General features: G+C 42.9%; 1 long non-coding RNA gene across 1 annotated transcript in view; it reads left to right on the top strand.

The window, feature by feature from the left end:
* The first annotated feature begins 1239 nt into the window (after positions 1–1239).
* LOC125900896 (uncharacterized) overlaps positions 1240–15394 on the top strand; it is a 29620-nt gene continuing 15465 nt past the window's right edge. Inside the window, exon 1 of the long non-coding RNA XR_007450894.1 lies at positions 1240–1321. This is a non-coding gene — a long non-coding RNA (uncharacterized LOC125900896). The remainder of the gene's footprint in view (positions 1322–15394) is intronic.

Genomic DNA, 15394 nt, shown 5'->3' with positions numbered 1-15394 from the left:
GAAATTATAGGTACACAGATGCAGGAAATAGACTTTGAAGGCTTTTAACACATTTTTTAAATAAAAAATATGAGTTGAAGTTTTGAAATATTGTGTGGGACAAGGCTGTTTTCTGACACAGAGCAAGTTTAGAAGTAAAAAAAAAAAAAAAAAAGCAAAGGCAGATCAAAATATTTTATAAATCATTTTTATTTAATGAACAAATCTTTAAAAATTATGTTTCACTCCAGAAATAGAATTAGTGTGTTAACAAGGTAGAATTTCACGGGGTATTCTGACGACTGTATGTGTCCCAATTCTTCAAGGATGGGTGTTCAGCTTCCTTCCTTCATTTTTGACCTCTGTCTCCAAAGTGGAGAATTTAAAAGATAATTTCATACAAAAACAAACTAGACACTTAGATTTGGATTCATCTGTTCAGGATTTAATGGAGATGATTGTAATTTTAGTTGCTGTCATCTGCAACAGAAACTGTCACTTCACATAAACCCACTGGAGACAGTTGTTACGGGACGTATTTACTCTGTTTGTCCAAAGTGCTGCAGCAGAAACTGTGTGACCACGTGGTGTTTCATTTCAGGAGAGCTACACTTGCACCTGCTCAATACTGTGACGATTGTAAATGTGTCAGTGCTTTCCAAATTTTACACACAACACTATACACACACGAAACACACAAACAGATCTGATTCTTAAAGTCCATTGAAACTAAATCATTTTCTTTCTGCTCCATCGACATATCTGTTCTGGAAGTCTCGTGGTCTCCTCTGAGCTTGTTGAATCAACAACCAAAGAAACATTTACCAGGGAAAAGTGCACTTCTTCTTCCTTTAAATGATTAAAAAAAATTAACATTTAAAAACATTGTTTTTGATTTGCAAAAAGGGACCAAATAACTTGGAGTTACTGTAGCACTGTAGTAGTATTGTATAACCTGTAATGACATCATCAGAGGTTATCTCAGTTTACGCTTGGCACTTCTTTTTACAGAAAACTGAAGATCTAATGAAAGACGCTGTAGAGTTGCATTTATCGGAGGTGTAGAAGAAGCCCCGGAGCATCGGACATCTTTGCCTCAGCTGACTCAGTTCAGCCCACTCTCAATAAGAAGATGTTGGCATTGTAGGTTTCTGCAAACCACAGGTATGTTTGTACATTTCATACATATCAGATCAGTGTTTCTAAAGTCACAGAGTCCAGATCGCATGTTATATGAGCTGAGTTTCTCATCAGGAGGACGAGGGGATGGTGGATGGCGTGGCACTTCCCTGAGACGCATGGCAGCCGTCCACCGTTCACGACCAACAGACAACAAAAGCAGGTATTTTTAAAGACATGTAGGGACATTTCCAGCTGTGTTCATGGCAACATAGTGGGTACTTTTAACAACATGTCAGGACATTTTCATCGGGATGTTGAGATATTTCTAGATTTATTTTTGCCACCAAAACCAGGTAATTTTTAACGACAGGTCAGGACATTTCCAGCTGTGTTTGTGGCGACAAAACCGGGTATTTCTTAACAGCAGGTAGGGACATTTCCAGCTGTGTGTGGTGACCAAGCTGGGGTTTTTTTTTAATGATACGTCAGGACATTTCCTGCTTCATGGCAGCGTAACTGGGTACTTTTTAACAACATGTCAGGATGTTTTCATCGGGATGTTGAGATATTTCTAGATTTGTTTTTGCCACCAAAACCAGGTATTTCTTAACAGCAGGTAGGAACATTTCCAGCTGTGTTTTTGCTGATACAACTGGACTTTTTTTAACAACACATTGAGCCATTTCCAGCTGTTTGTGGCAACAAAACCGAGTATTTTTTAATGACACATCGGGATATTTCCAGCCATATTTTTGCAGACGACACCAGGTATTTTTTAATGACATGTCAGGACATTGCTGTGATTTCAGCAACAAAATCAGGTACTTTTGAACATGTGGGACATTTCCAGCGAGACATTAAGACATTTCCAGCTGTGTTTGTCGTCGCCACACCTGGTTCCAAAACATGGCGTTTTCCTAACCACAATGAAGTCATTTTTATGCCCAAACCTACCCACTCATTTACCACAGTGTTCTCAACAACATAAATTAAAACCCAAAGAAACATCAAGTTTCAATGTATCTGCTACAAATGAAATGTACAGAATGGAACATTTCCCTTTTCTGGTTCGCAGAAACGTACAATTGCAATATTCATTCTGGTGATTGGGTTGTTTAATTTTAACGATTAATTTCTTCACAAGTCCCCAAACTTTATGTAGATATACATTGTTAGAGTATCTCTTTAGTCAGCAGGTGTACTGTAATTTATGTTGTGTAGTGCTCATGTACTGTGCGTCATTATGGTGTTGAGTATCTGACTTTGCTGCTGCTTTATACTCAAACTCATCTCGGAGGTAAATATTGCACCACATGTCTCTGACACCTACTGGTTAGTAGTTTATAAAATCCAAGACGTGAACACATAAAGATGAAACCAGTAGGTCTTACAAAGCAAAGTGTAGTCGTGTCTCCTCGTCATGTTTCAGATGTCTATGAATTATTAGTAGATTCACCAAAGAGAGGTTTCCCTTCTAACCTGCTCAGATATTTGACTTTTGTAATTGGGCTGTTATGCCTTTACTTAAGGGACCTGAGTACTTCTTCCTCCACCGATATAATAACACTGCTTCACAGTGAGGTGGTGACACAATGTTTCATTTAAAACCTCTGTGTGATTCAAAGTGTCGAGACTCTGTGGTTTCGACTCTCGTCTGGTCTGCAGATTGATTTGAACTCACGCCCATGTGGGAATATTCTTTACCATCAGCGAGCGTGTCAGGCAGCCAATCATAACGTGACAGCGTTAATCTTGTCGTTGTCTATATGTTGGTGTCGGGGTATGATGTCAGCGGGGAGATGACATGTGTTTGTTGAAGGCGAAGCTGTTCCCCCCTGAGCGTCTCCACATTAACGCTGAAGCTTGACAACATTAGCAGCCCTGTCAGCCTCCACCCGGCTTATTACTCTGCAGAAACATCTGCACTTTTAGATTATTCTTCTGCAAAATAAAAACCTTTGCTTCTGCTTTTTTAATTTAAAGTTTGAAAGTGAGTCTCTTGTCAATACGCTGCGTTCTGGTCCCCCTCCCTGAAAAGCTTTTGTTGCAGAAGTGTGGTTTCCACCTGCCACCGGGTGTGTCATCCATATGATTATGTACCTTATTCTATATGGTCAGAGGTGGGAATTGAACTGGCGGCTGTGGGAGGGGGCGGAGAGTGAGTTTCCCACTATCATTTATAAAAAAAAGGAACTTTGTCTCCGTTTCTTTTACAGCTCTGATTAAAGGCGCCGTCACCGTGTCATACCTATGATTATGTCTGCTGTCACTGAGTCTCAGTGTGTGTGTGTGTGTGTGTGTGTGTGTGTGTGTGTGACAGGTCAGTGAATACCAGAGGGAGCCTGCTCAGTAATGTGACTAATATATTGTGCATCACAGTGCAGTGAAGCTTGACAACATTAATAATAGCTTCATCAGCCTGCAGACAAATTACCTGCCTCGGTGTCGCAGCCTTCTGGAGGCTTCACGGTTCACGCAGAAACCTCGTATGTCTGCCTGAGAATAAGGAGACGGAAAAATATCAAACTTTGAACATCAGTGGTGGAAAATCTGGTTTGAGAAAAGAGATGAAAACCAGTATGTGTGCGCGCATGTTTTTGTGTTTACAGCATCTGAGAACATTCTCAGGTTTAGATGTCGGCTTGGGTTACCTGTCCATTGTGCGTTTGAATTTCTATTGTTTCTCTTTCGACACTGATTGAGTAAGACATTGCAATGGTGAATACTTAGGTTTTTTTGGATTAATTTTTTTCTGTTTGAACTGAAATCTATTGATAGTACATTTTTTACATGCTCAGTGGGCGCATTCATGCATGCATACATGCACAGTAACAGGTGTGTTGTAACAAGGACGTAGCACCAAATTCTGGATCCTATGCATAAGCGTACTCTTTGGGCCCCGTGCCCTTCCTCTCAATCCAGAGCCCATTACTGCCTCTTCAAGACGGGAATTTTACGCCGTTATGGCCGTTTTGTGTTAAAATTACAATCACTGAATGGGGGACAGAGTTGTTTCGCCTTTAAGCTGGCATCAGAGGTCGCAAGTACAGGGAAAGGATGTCAGCAGGACGGGATTATGGGGACGTGTTTTACTTGCGACCTACCGCAGGAGATTTAAAGACTAGCTGTTAGCAGTTAGCAGTTAACTCAAAGAAGAATAACAGCTGCTGAAAATGTCTGCACTTGGGAAAACAATGACATCTGGAAGTCTCTAAAAAGAGATAGCGGACGAGATCAGCTGCCATGTAACAGGGACGATAAATAATTGTTATTGACAGTTCGAAGTGCTGCAGACAGAAGTTCTGTTATTTATCACACCAGAGGCCGACGCTGTTGTGTTACATCTCACACCCGTCATGCCTCTTTTGCTTCCGCAATGTTGGCATGCTGTTTAAAGGTGCGGACACACCAAACCGACATCAAAGAAATAGCGGCGATGAAAGCCAACTGTTGCGTCGTCTACGACGCCTCACGTCGCCCTGTGTCAGTTGCATTTGAACTCACTACACGGACTACATCCGACGGCCAAGTAGCACGTACGTTCTGCGCCTGCATGAGAGAGACTGGAGTCCAGACGGTCCCAGTGTTTCCTCCTCAGGCTCCACTTCACTCAGCTGCCCGATAAACCCGCTGCTTCTTCCCACTTTAACCTGAATAACAAACCAGGGCTCAGTGCTCCGGTTGGATCCAAACAGAGAGCCGGGGCTAGCTCAGAGACTAGCGGAGGCTAACTGGCTGTGCTTCCCTCCGGCCATGCTGCGGCTAACTCCCAATTTCCACATACTCAGCGTAGCGCACTACGCAGTAAATACGCTCCCATTCTAGTGAATGCTCCGCTAGCCTCTAAGCTAGCTCCGGTTTGTTATTCAGGTTAAAGTGGGAAGAAGCAGCAGGTCTGTGGGGCAGCTGAGTGAAGTGGAGCCTGAGGAGCAAGCACCGGTTAGCCCCGGTTTCACTACAGGCAGATTCACTCGCTACAGGGGCGAGGAAATAAAAAACTGAACAGCACAATCAGAGTGATCTCTCTCACCGACAAGCTCCGCCGCCGATTCAACATGCTCAATCGGCTGAAAAGCCGCCGACGCCAACGCTGAAGTGCCGATGGTGCGGGACACTGCAAAAACTAGGGCAGACAGACGCTCACCAACGGCCCGACTTTGGTCGACGGCCGACCGTCAGCTTGGTGTGTCAGGGCCTTAAAATTGCACTCTGCATACTGGTTAGTTTTCCTTTCAAATGATTTATTTTTGGCCAAATTTTAAATGACTGAAGTGGTTTTGATGAAATATTGATATTTTAATCTCAGATTTGGTTATTTATTTTTCTGATGGAAGCGTTTGTTGCAAATGATGTGTCCAAGGACTATCAGGAAATGGAAAATCCAACCATGATTTCTTTTTTCACAGTTTTTGTTTGTGATAAATGGTGTAATTTTGGTGATTTTAGGCGTTTTCTTTAAAAATCAGCAGTAAAATAAATACAAAATACAACCACTGAAATTTGTATGCCCCTCCCCTAAGCCAAAATAAAAAAAAAACATTAGTCCTTCGCCAGTGCTTAAAACGTTATTTGCTATGCCTCCCCTTTCTGCACCACCCCCCAAACCTCGTCACTGACAAACAGGCCCTAAGATGTAATTACTTTATCCGTCAACATTGTGGGATAATTTGGTTACTATTCAAACATTACAAGGTTTCTCCATGACGACAAGATCTTCCTCCTCAACTCCCTCTGTGACCTCTGACCTTTCCTCTCTTGCCACTTCATTAAGAAGCTGTCATGTTGTCATCCGTGACGACCGCTCGCCACCTTCCGCCACACCATCGACAGTCCGTTATTACCCAGAGTCACTCCGTGTGACAATTACCATGATCAGATCCACATGTGGACATCAGGGACGGAGGAGGAGAGACGCATTGAGCCGACACATGAAGTTAACGGGCTGACAGTTGAATTCTTATGATGACGTGAAGACGGACAAAGACGAAGATCTGAGGGAACAAAGGACATCAGTGTGAACACTCCAGTATTACAGCTATTTGTGACAGTTTCAGACTCAACAACAGTGATGGAAAAAGTATTCAGATCCTTTACTGCAGTAAAAGTACTAAAACCACACTGTGAAAATACTCCAAGTAAAAGTTAAAGTCCTGCATTCAAAACCTTACTGAAGTAAAAGGTTGAGCTCATTTTAACTCCTTTATATCCTGTTGGGTAGTTTAATCTACAGTGATCTATCATATTCTATAAGATCATGATATGTTTGTCGCCTGGCTGTCCTGTGAGAACGACAAATCTCTAAAACTCAGAAAAACAGCCTGTTTACAGCTTTGGGAAGATGACTTTTCCAGCTGATCACAGAGAGGTTTGAAAGAGTTTATGTAGCTTAAAGGGCCAGTTTGTAAGATTGAGGGGGATTCATTGGAATCTAGCAGTGAGGATTGCAGATTGCAACCAGCTGAAACTTCTCCTGGTTAGAATTTCTTCAATCTTTATTGTTCGGGAGGTTTTAATTTTGAGCCAGATTATCCACAGAGGTCTCTTCCTCTCAAAAACAAACAGACCAGCTGATTTAAACCGGTCAAAAGACTGAATAAAGCACATTAAAAAAACTGTGTTCGTGTGAAGCTCTAGCACAGAGAGGGTTGCTAATAACCGTGAGTGATGTAAAAAATGCAACTGTCCCTATCTAAGCCAGTATTTGGTTTGTCCATTCTGGGCTACTGTAAAAACATGGCAGGGCAACATGGCGATCTCTGTAGACGAGCACCTGCTCCACGTGGCTCATTCTAAAGGCCTCTGACACACCAAGCTGATGGTCGGCTGTTGGTCAATGTTGGGCCGTCGCCCTAGCTGGTGCCGTGTGTCCTGCATCATTGCCCCTCGTCAGTCCTGGTCGGCTTTTTATTGTCGGAGGTGGCTGATCCCACTGGATCACTGAGGGAAATCACTCTGATTGAGAGAAACAGAAGTGAGGAAAGTAAACAAAGAGCTAAAGTCAAGTGAGGGGGAGTGAGACCAAAACAAACGTCAAATCATTTTCTTTATCCATTGAGCTCTTTAGCAGAAATGTTTCGTGATGGTTTGTGTTATTGCTCACTGGTGCACAGTAAATATGCTCTGATTGTGTTGTTAATGTGCTAACTGGCTAACTAGCATCAAGACAATCTTCTGGTTTCACTTTTTGAATGACGAGTACAGACTACGGCTATCTATTGGTGCAAAGAGTTGTTTGCCCAGATGCAGGTGCAGAACGTACATGCTGGTTGGCTGTAGTCTTTGTAGTGTGTTCATGTGCAACTTCTTGGCTGAGACACAGCAGCGTAAGGCAACGCAACAATCACCTTTTGTTGCCGGTAGTTCGCTAAAGTGGGTTTGGTGTGTCTGGGTCTTAAGGTAATGAAAACACAACGACTCTGTCTTCCAGGTGTTTATACATTAAAGAAAACATACTTATTGTATGACATCAAAACAAGTTGGAGAATTAAACACTCCATCCTTCAGATTCATGGTTTGAGAAATGTCTGGAACAAATTACACTTTATGCATCAGCAATTAGTGAAAAAATCTACGACATAAATTTGGTCATTCCTCCTCCCATGTCCATGATGGTTGTGTGAACACATCCACCTGTCCAAATCCAGCACAGACAGACAGAACCATGTGCTCTGTGTTTCTAAGTATATCTGGTCCTTTAGTTTCCACTTTACTACATTGAAGACACGCTACTTCCTCCCATGGAAGTGTAAAGAGGACTGACTACAGTGTTGGAGGCGGGGCTCCGTTCAGTTGCTCAGTGAAGCATGAAGCCAAAAATGTTACACTACTGGGTTTAAAATTACCTGTATGATTGGTGCTGTTTCCATATCACTGGGCCGATAAAGCAGGTCGACACATTCTCACTCCCAGCTCGTTACATATCGCTGTTTGGTCAGTGGACTTTGACATCCTGGATGCGTTTGCTGTTGACACTCTGGGGCGCCATGTCAATTTACACCTGTTACATGCATTGTGTCATTTCAAAATAAACTTACAACGTCAGTGAAACATCTCATATTTATTGTTATGTCATGGTGCAACAAAAGCACATAGGTTTAGAAAAAACATCATGGTTTGGCTCTACATTCATACGGGAGGTGAAAACCAGCCTTCTGAGAGAAAGCCCGGTGTTGTTGGATCCACTATCTCTCCTGCCCGCCCAATGGGGACTTCTCAGGTCCTCAAATTACCTTGTTGTCCCATGGCGTTATTAACAGACACAAGCCAACAGCGTAACATACTGCCGTGAAAGGATGCCTGTTTGTTGATTGCAGAAATCAACAAACATCAGTGGTCATCAATCAGTGACCAAATCTGATGATTTCGGAAAGAGAACAGGTTGAGCACTAGAGATTTCCACTGGCCAAGATAGCTACTTCTGGTTTGGCGCCCACTGACGTGAATTTGGAAATAAAAACTAGACTTCTGAATTGTTATCGGACTGAATGGATAAAATCCTGATAGTGAAATATTTCTTTTCGTGGAGGTTGTGACGTTTGAATGTATCCACTGTTATACACACGTCTTTTTTACCAACAAAAGTCGATGGAAAAGTCATTTTTGGCCCAATAGCTTCATGTGATGGACCAGGAAGTTGTGTTTCCACTATTTAGCCTCTATGAAAACTGGTTTCAAAGCCTGGCGCACTTCCTGAGGGGCTACTTCCTTTTTGCGCTTAAGAAATATTACCATAATGTCACAGGATGAATGTTCTGTTCTGACATGGCGTTTTGGCTCTCCTACCTTGTATACATCATACACATATCATATGGCCATCTGACAGACTGGGCACTTTCCTGGTGGGCCGATGTGCCTTTTGGGCCAACACAACTGTCTGTATCTTCTGTCTGACCGCCCCAAAAACTCAGGTAGATCGACCAATTGGTTTTCTCTTTATTGACACTGGGCTGGCCCAATCACACTTGTAAGCTCCTCCCCTTTGGGCTCAGTGCCTTTATCATTGGGGAGGTGCCGGAAAATTGCAAAGCAAAAAAAGACCGGCCTTTCAGGCAAATTGATAGCATCATCAGGCCGGGGCGTCCAAGGCTACAGCCCTGATTGTTTTATGAACAGACCTGGACTTTTCAGATTCTTTAAGTGACTTGCTGCTCGGAGTGATCTCACCTGGCTGCTCCTGTGGCAGCAGCACAGCCCCACCTCTCTCTCATTTTATCATAAGATCCCCCTTAATATATGTCCCCCAAAATGCTGGAAAAAAACCCGTGTATAACATGTATGAGTTACATTCATGTGATCGTTGTGGTTGGTGTGTCTGGGTCAAAACACCAAGGCCGATCAATATATAAAATAGTGTCTACAGTTTTTGTTTTTGCAGCTGAATCTGCTGTAATTTATTTACTGTAAGTTAACAAATTACAGCTCATTCTTCATGTGCAACATTTAATAATTGTGGGTACAAACGTTTGAATCTGCACAAATGTTGATACAATGAGGGAAAATGAATGAATGAATGCTGTCTATTAAAACCTTTTATTTTCCTGGGTGTTTTTAAAGGAGGAATAAATAATACAGCTGCGATGTTTTTAATGTGAAAAGTTCCTGCGGTGAGATTTTCCTGTTTCTGACAGAAGATCAACAGAAAAATGTGTCAGTAACAGTTAAAAGAGACAAAAGGAAAAAAGCTGAAATAAGCCCCAAATAAAAAACATAGATGGATAGACAGATGAATAGATAGATGGATGGATGGATGGGTGGATGGATGCAGCTTGACTTGCCACTGCGCCCCGCTCTGAACCCTCTTTTGTACCAAATTAGGGAGAGCATGAAAAGACAGAAAGACAGAAAGTGGCTGCTCTCTCCTTCTGCTTCTTGTTGTGCGGTTTAATTTCCCCCAGCGCCGGTGCTTCAGCCGAAATCTAATTTGAGTGAAAAATGGCAATCCAGCTGTTCGGTTGACAGAGCCCAACCAAAACATGGTTTTCTTTCAGCGCAAAAACATGCGGCGGCCATCTTCATCTGCACATCAATGGCTGCTGAGCGGAGGCTGAGCGCCGCGCAGGGTAGTAATTACAACGTTTTTGCAGGCGTGCACGTGCATGTGTGTGTGTTGTATTTTTAGTGTGTGTGTGTGTGTTGCAGTCGAGGTAATTTGCAGCTCTGCTCCTCCTCTCTTCTCTCTATGACGAGTGAACGAATACAGAGAAAGAATGAAGGTATTGAGGCTGCAATGATTGCGATGAGAGGGAGTGGAAATTATTTGGTTGCTTCTCTCCCTCTCTCCCTCTCCCTCTGTCGCTCCTCGTTTGCTTTGTGTTGTCAGGCAGGATGAGATGAACTGGGAGTTAAATACCCCCCCACCTCCCTCCTCCTCCCTCCCAAATCTATTATGCAAACAGAAGTGGTTAATTGTCCACATATTTGCATGCAGCGGGTAAATGAATTATACAAGGGCCCCGTCGCTTAGCAACTGCCCAGGGTGAGAGAAGGGGGCGGGGGAGGTGAGGGGGTGAGGTTTGTGATTGGAAGGTCTGCGATGACATCAAGGTGTCATGGAGCACGCTCAGAAGACAAAAGGCGTGATCTTTTTTGAGCAGAAGAAGTCGCAGTTCCCCAAAATATCTGTCAGAGCAGAGAAACGACACCTGAGCTGGCAGCTGATGGGAGGAAGTAAGGAGTGACAGAGAGAAAACATAAACAGGAAGCTGCCCTTTGTTGACGTAAACAACAACAGTAAAACGTGTGTGTGCTTTTAAGTTCATTCTTGACCTCTGGAACTTGAGGTTTCTCCTGGCATGTCAATCATTTGCCTTCTTCAGCTGATGGACATTTACATTTAGTTGTCCTGGAAAGATGTAAGATATTCTGAACACATGATGGGCCTTTCCCAAACCGCCCTCTACACCCTCTCCCTACCTGCTTTCACTCCATTTCGGCGTTCACGCAGTGGGTTCGCCATATCAAGTGCCATCCCAAACCAACTAGTGAGGAGTGGAAGCAAACCTGTACTGATGCCGACTTACCAACCATGTGCAACACCATATTGTGTTCGTCATGGAAGACGCTCCGTACAAATAAAGTTTTGAGACTACCCTGACAAATGTAACCTGCTGGAAAAATAAAAGTAAACAATAGCAGCACATACAGATTAAATATAAGTGCTACAAATACATATGAAGAACATAATATTGGATTGAACTTTATTTTTCTTCATGGTTAGGCAAAGTTACGACAGCTCCTTTTTCTGCCGCAGAGAGGGACGTTTGTGCCAAAGCTTCGTTGCTGTGTTCGTCCCCTACACATTGACGAAGAAGCTTCATTCTAGGTAGGATCCAGTTCTGGAAAGGCCCGATATCTACTTCCTGTCTGACAATGAGACAATCCCGTCCTGTCGTCATTTAAAATTTCTTTATTGTCTCCTACATTCGTATCTCGCTTGAACTAAGCTACACTGCCTCCATGATCTCTGGTGGTTCTGCTCCGTTTTGTCACAATCTGTAAGCTTTCAGAAAACATGCACAATATGGACGAAATGAACGTACGGAGAGAACGGACAGAAGCCTCCGTCTGTCTCCATAACGTTGAGCATTAATAAGCCCTTAGTGGGGGAAAAGTGGACTGATCACCCAGCAGTTTTTATTTCTAAGTAATCAGTGCCATAACCACATGAAAACTGAATAAATCTGTTGATAGACTGAACTTTGTATGAATGAATCAGTGGAAGCTCTCTGAGGCCTCTGTCACCCCTTAAAGGCACAAAATGGTTTAGTCGGCCCTGCACTAAGAGTCATCTCTAAACGCAGCCACAGCAGAGTCAGGCTGAATCCAAATGTTTGGACTGTGGAGGGCTGTCTATACCCACAATTCATACAGTCCACAAAAGGCCTCAAGCTGAATTTCTGCAGACTTCCAGAGAGTCCGCTTGGGCTGCAGACTTCAGCAGACTTCAATACGGACGTGACATTTTGTTCTTTGTTCTTTTATTAGCTGAATCATGTAGGCCAGAAATAGTATTCAATAACAACATCATGATACAGCATTATGTATAACTATCCTGTAGACTGGGCAGTGTAATGCTAAATGTACAGGCTAGAAAACTGGCCGAAAATCAACAAAGTTCTTCTAATGTAACCAACAGGCATCTCACTTTATTTAGTCATATTCTAGTCTATTGAATTTATTTGAATGTGTGTAGTTTATATGTTAAATAGAAATGTATTTTCAGTAACAAAAAAAACATACATGTGATTATATCTTACCTGCTGGGACAGATGAGCAACTGAATATGACAGCAGCGATCACTGTGTATATGACTGTAGTTGTTGCTCAAAGCGATGAGTGAAACAGACTTGAGGCCTGTCTATCAGTGGTTTGCAGTTTCTGCCCTCACAGACTTTACGTTATGACGGTGAACACACCACAGTATGTATGACTAAAGTCTGTGATGGCTCAGTCTGCATGTCCAGGGGGTGGACATTTACAGTCAGCCTGAGTCACTGCTTAGCTGCTGGAGCACCAACATACACTGTTGTGCACTGTCTTTCACCAAGAAAAGGACGTCAGGGTTCCAAAAAAGACAAGAAACTAATTTTATAGAAATAAAAAGGTGTGTGAGAGAACATGGATCAAGAGAGGAACAGCAGGGGGCCCACACAGACTGTTGCACAGGGCCCAGAATTTGGTGCTACGTCCCTGTCTAGGAGTGCTGGCAGTGGCAAGGCAAAGTTCTGGTTCCCATTTACTTTACAATGTTAATTTTTGGCAGAGTCAATATAATAATGTATAGTTTTATCTTTTTCGGTGCTGCAGCTGGTGTTGGCCTTCGGTCACAGGAGTGGATGGTGTGTGAGTTCACCTGCTGAGTTGTGTTCAGGCTCGGAAATTAAAACCCGCCCAGTGCCAAAAGTTTGGTGAGTAAATCTTGTGAGGCTACCTGCTGTAGAGTGAGTGAATAGGACAGCTACTTAACAGACAGTGAGGTGGCTCGACGACATGGCCAAAGGCAAGTATGACGCATGAGGAGAAATCTGGACCCCTCGGCTGGACCAGTTGGGAACCACTGCACTAAACTATCACTTGCTGCCGGTCTGCGATAAGCAGGTGTTGCACCCTTACTTACGAAGGTAATGAAATAATAAGGGAGGACCCCTATAGACAAAGAATCTGTGATCTCTGTAGGTCTTTAAAGATCCACTTACCGTAAAATTCGGTGTATAAGTCGCACATTTTTCCTCTTTTTTTTCATCTAAAAAGTTGGGTACGGGTTATAGACCGGTGCGACCTATAGACCAAGGTAAATGCTGACATAGGTAATTTGACCCACAAGATGGCGCTACGTAGCTAAAGATTTGTGACAGTGAACAAGCCGCCATATTGTCACAGAGACATGCTCTGACCGCTCTGACCGACACAAGTACAGACGTCCAAACATGTCTGTGAAAACAAGAAAGAGCTACACTGCAGCGCGGAAACTTCACGTTGTGGACTTTGCTGAACACAAACAATGGAAATCGCCACGCGGGAAGACAGTTTAATGTTGACGAGAAACTGGTTTGTGACTGGCGGAGAAACAAGGCTAAACTTGAGGTCATGGCGAAAACGAAGAAGGCTAATGGGGGAGAAAATGTCTGTGGCCACAGGTGGAAGATACTGTTCATGAGTGGATCGCTGAGCAAAGACGTAAACTAATTCCTGTGTCTAAAAACATGATTCGGATGAAAGCACTTGAGGTGGCGAAAGAGTTAGGCGAGGCCAATTTCAGTGGCAGTCGCATTTCACAAAAGATGCCAAAGGACTATGAGGAGAAAATTATGGATGAGGTTCCCACGTGTTTTGACATGCCGCCCGACCGCACCGTCAATAACTGAGGGGAAAAAACAGTGCAGATCAAGACGTCGGGACATGAGAAATCCCATTTCACCGTTGTACTGTCATGTTGTGCTCATGGTACCAAACTACCAAACTTTTTGGGATTTGAGTAAGCATGTATAGTTACAGCCCACACTGTAATAAGGTAAATCTGTCTTCTTTAAAAAGAAAAAAAAAAGGAAAAAGAAGTTTAACGTTAATTTTAACTCATTTTTATGGCTCAGATGTTATAATTTTATTTCCTGAAGAGGTTGTTTGGAAAATTGCAATCTGAAAAGTAACCAAAGCTGCTTAAGAGGTTATTGTGTTTTGAATGTGTTTCAAATTAAAAATGAAGGGAAACAGTGTAGGAATAACTTGTATAACGTTTTTATTAACAAATAGTAATATAAAACCTTGGTTTCCCTGTTTGAGACCTTAAAAAATAGACTGTTCCGAATTTTACGGTAAGACTGACTTATACAAACTGACCTTTGCTCTTCAGTGTTTATTGTTATGCCTCAAAATTCCAAGGCAGATCCTCACATGTGAAAATAAACCTGTTGCTCCTGTAAAGTTCCCTGAGTGTGATGCTGTGATGCTCTTGTTGTGACGGGACGGTTGTTTGTCTGACTGTCTGTGTGAGTGGATCTAGATAATGTTTTTCCTGCCTCCACACAAACAGCTGACAGGTACGAAGCTGTTCTTTCTCAGGAAGTCTCGATCTCTTCACATCTCTTCATGTATTTGCAGATGAGAGCAGCTCAAACTGTGTCTCTGCAGGTCTGCCAGGTTTATGAGCCTCATCACCGTTAATGCCGTCAGTCTTCTCCTGCCTCTAATTGGCTCCGCACCCCAATTAGCTCCGGCTGTTAGCACCTGCAGCTCCCCCAAAAGATTAACGGCGCCGAGTTTTAAGACCCGACAATTAATCATTATTAGGGAGGAGCGACGCCAGGCATTGTGGGCCTTCAGTTTGAGGTGTAAAATTTTTTTCCGTCATTGTCGGGAGCGTTTCAGGTGTCAAACAGTGTTGAAATGTGAGTCATTTAGCAGTGTGAAATATGAATTATGGAGAAAGAGTTGTAATCATTTCGCTGGTGACAAAAAGGCACTTAGTGATAAATTTGACAGAGAATCAGCGGCTGTGTGAACGACGCTGCAGCGGTTTGAGAGGTGAACACAGCTGATCCTCTCACTGTTCTTACACACAGGTTTCAAATTCATTTTCCAGACAGACTGACTGATTAACCTGCGAGAATTAAGGAGGGAAAAAACTCAACTTCTGATGGTTTTCTTCAGCATTTTAACTCCTGATGTAGGGCTGAAAAATTATTTGTAATTAACTCTGATCTTAAGCACTCTGTTCAAGTATGTTAGGCCGCAAAAAAAATCCCAGGGTGCACTGCATGTGTCAGAACCTTTTCAGGTGGCTTCCAATCACACTTTG

Source organism: Epinephelus fuscoguttatus, linkage group LG14, assembly GCF_011397635.1.
Source record: "Epinephelus fuscoguttatus linkage group LG14, E.fuscoguttatus.final_Chr_v1".
In the NCBI taxonomy this organism is placed as follows: domain Eukaryota; kingdom Metazoa; phylum Chordata; class Actinopteri; order Perciformes; family Serranidae; genus Epinephelus; species Epinephelus fuscoguttatus.
This window is presented reverse-complemented; position numbering and strand designations above follow the sequence as displayed.